This window comes from Citrus sinensis, chromosome 4, assembly GCF_022201045.2.
Source record: "Citrus sinensis cultivar Valencia sweet orange chromosome 4, DVS_A1.0, whole genome shotgun sequence".
Classification (NCBI taxonomy): domain Eukaryota; kingdom Viridiplantae; phylum Streptophyta; class Magnoliopsida; order Sapindales; family Rutaceae; genus Citrus; species Citrus sinensis.
This window is the reverse complement of record NC_068559.1, coordinates 10,616,204-10,620,131: the sequence shown is the minus strand read 5'-3', so window position 1 is coordinate 10,620,131 and position 3,928 is coordinate 10,616,204.

The following is a 3,928-nucleotide window of genomic DNA, read 5'->3' as shown; positions in this document are numbered from 1 at the left end:
TGTTAGAAACACATGTAGGCGTATTTCTCTTTCTGACGAAGTCTGTAACATCCATTTCCGTACTCAATGTCTATGCCTTCAATCTCGGATTTTACTTTGTCTTATTCAGACCATTATTCTTCCTAAGTCGGGTCACTTAGATGAGGTTTCTCACATGGATGTTGCTTTGATTGATTCCATTCTTAGGCATCGTCCAGTTAACTTTGGGTACATCATTATACGCACCATGCTTTCCATACCCAACTTGATCACCCATTCTCTTCTTTATAGTCATTTCATCACTTAGATCCTTAAACATTTTAGGGTGCCCATTAATAAACCATCCTGTAAATCCTCTAAGAGTATAGGGAATGAAGCCGTACGTGCCTTAGGATTTAAGTGGCGTAATGGAGCATGGGTAAAGTTCACTGACAATAAATACACTCTGATTGCTCCGAGTGGTGATCGTCCTCTCAATGATGAACCTGATTCTTGACTTCATCCAAAAATTTCACGGCTTACAATTGTTAGCCTAAAAGACTACACATAATGTAATTTTGATGATAATAAACACGTGTCTTAAGTGATTTAATAAATATTGTATTTCACATTTTCACTAGCTTTTTAAGGATAATATTTATGCAAGTGAATTAACTGAAATTAAGTTGAAGACACACAACGGACAATGGCGAAATCAAGAATAAAGTTTAGAGCTTAAACAGACAAATTATTGTAATAAATTCTTGTAAAACTGATATGATTTAATTGATGCATGATTTAGCATTTGAGAAGCTCAAGAGATTAATTTAAATAATTACTTTTCATAAACTAAAAAGTTTTATTTTATAAGATAGAGTATTTTGGGGATTTGAGCAATTCGGACTTAAATGAAAAGTTTTACAATCTTTGAATTTAATAAGTATTATTTTGAATTTCGGATTTGGACCTTTTTGCAAACATTTGAAATGTATTAAGCCATACTATAATTTATGAAAGTTTGAGGACCCGAATGTAATTCAAACATTTGAAATCCAAAATTGGACAGAGAGTGAGCGGCTTACCGCCTTAGGAAAATCTCATATTTTCAAAATTTGAACTAAAGTGAAAGGTTTTGAGAACTTTGAAAAATATGGGTACTATGCTAAATTTTGAAAAGGATTTCTTTGAAAAATACTATTATATTTGGAGCATATTATAATTTCAGAAAATCTTGGGAATGACAAGCATTGTTTATAAAGGTTTATGACGTTTTGGGCCATAGAGTAATTACAAAAAGTTTTGAGAAAAAATATAATTTTGTGAACAATGTTACTGTAGCAAAATTCAAATTTAATGGTAACATCACTGTTCTGGGTGGTTAGCCGGATAAATCAATCGGCTAACCGCTCAGTTGCGGGAATTTGCCTATAACGGCTAGTTTTTGGGCTTTAACTATAAAAACTATATTGAGCTTTGAAGATTGAATCATTATTGTGCTATTATTTGCATATCCACTCTTAAAGAGAGTTTTTGTTGTAATTTTCATTTATTATCAAATTGTGAGTGTACAAGTGTGAGAAACACTTGGGTACTGAAGAGATTGGGGAGATAATCTCTTGATTATAAAGGTTCATTAACACATTGGAAGTCAATTGTAAGAACTTGAAGCCTTGAGAGGCTTGAATAGTGAAATCCTCGAGCTTGGTTGGCTTGGAGGCGTGGACGTAGATGGAGATTGCCGAATCACGTAAAAATCTTTGTGTTTGTTTTCTCTTCCCTTACTCTTTTATTATTATGCTATATTGAATTTATTGTTTTAAATTCTATTAAGGCATTAGATTGCATTGTTGCGCAAATTGTTTAGCATAAATTTTAAAATCTCAATTCACCCCCTCTTGGGTTGCGTAACTTGCATTTCAACAATATGAAATTATGAAAATCAATTTATTTGATTGCACAATTTTGGTAATGGTGAGCATAAATCCAGTTTGAATGTAGGGAATTTTTTTTTATGGCCATGCATGATTAGATCTCGAAGATCAACTTGTTTAAATTGCCATTCACATGCATTGTGGCGTGAAGATGTAGAATCAAATATTTATTTACTACATGCCTTGTTTATTGCCAAATATATTCTAAATTCTTGATATGGAATAAAGAAAGGAAAATATCCACCGTCCACCATTTTTTCAACTTTTTCAAAAATACACAATTCCTTTTTTTTTTTTTTTTGCTGAAATCCACCTAAAGTTATATTTTATTTCACTTTTCCACTTCCGTTTGGAATCCGTTAAGAAAACTAATGGAAACTTAAAAAATGACCATTTTACCCCCCAAAATGAAAATTACAATTTCACCCTAAAAATTACCAAAAATAATCAGATTAAATCTAATTATTTTCTCCATCGATCAATAAAGAAATTAATTCCGCAACCATCAAATGCAGAGTTTTTTTTTAAATATTTCTGTAATTAGAATGCTAAATTATAGCAGTAGTATTAAAAATAGCCCAATCTCGCAAATCATCAATTGAATTTAAGATAAGTAGAGTTTTAATATTCATTGAGTTATAATCTCTAGTAGTTAAGATTTTTTTGTACTTCATTAATGTACCAATAATGATATTCATCATTAAATCTGATTATTTTTGGCATTTTGTTAGGGTGAAATTGTAATTTTCGTTTGGGGGTAAAATGGTCATTTTTTAAGTTTCGTTAGTTTTCTTAACAGATTCCAAACGGAAGTGGAAAAGTGAAACAAAATGTAACTTTAAATGGATTCCAGCAAAAAAAAAAAAGAAATTGTGTATTTTTGGAAAAGTTAGAAAAAATGGGTGAACGGTGGATATTTTCCCAATAAAGAATAAGCTTCAATAATTAAAACTGAGGTGAATTTTGACGGAGTTCGGATTTGAGGTGCAATGCACATTAGAACTTACAGGATCATGTGCGTATCATCTGCATTCAATTTATCATGTGTGTGGCATCCAGTTTTCAGAATAACATGCTTATCTTAATTACATGTTTGGCGTTTATGCTTGAGAATATATCCTTGCCTTTTTTTTTTTCTTAAGCTATCTTAGTTTGGTTATCTCAATTGTGAAATTTTTAGGTAATTCACCAAGAGGATCATTTTATAATCACGATATTAATATTATATCTACCAAGTATCTGATAAAATGTCTAAATGAGTTTTGTTGTTTCTCCACTCACATTTTTTATTAGTTACAAATCATAGAAATGACATCCTAAGTAAGCTACAGGCAAGGATGACAAATAGAAGGCAAAATAGTAACAGAGACAAAATTGGAAAAAAGAATAAATTGACAATGAAAGCAAGCTCATAAGCTACAGGGGAAGATTGGAACTATATCATGACATTAATAGAGCAGAACGAAGTTCATAGTTTGAATGAAAAGCACCCACCAAAGGTCAGAAGCCATATTTCAAATGGTTGATTTCAGGTGCACTCAAACCACGTCCTTGATTATTTTTTATTGTTCAACTGTTGCAATCTTTAATATTGTTATTGTTCCAACTTGTATGCTTTATACATGTTAAAACTAATCTCATCAGTTTGCAAATGCGTCCCATTTTTTTAACTAAGAAATTATTTTTAGCTGAATATTTTTTTTATCATCAAACATATATTTAGCATCAATAATGCATGCATGAGCATAAATCTCTTGTAGAGACATGTAACCTTAGATTGATAGTGCATTTATGAAATTGATGATCTCAAAATATTAGGCATTCATTCCACAATGATCCTGGAATGTCAGGAGTAAATTCTGCAGCCATATGGGAATATGAGGAACTAGTACTTGATTTCACAACATGGTAACATAACGAATCATGCATAAAACAAATACAGGGTTAGATGTTTTATTAATTTAGGGGCTGGACATGCTTTCTTAAGTATTCAATCTTGAATTTTACATGGGAATAATATTAGAAAGTCTTATTTATGA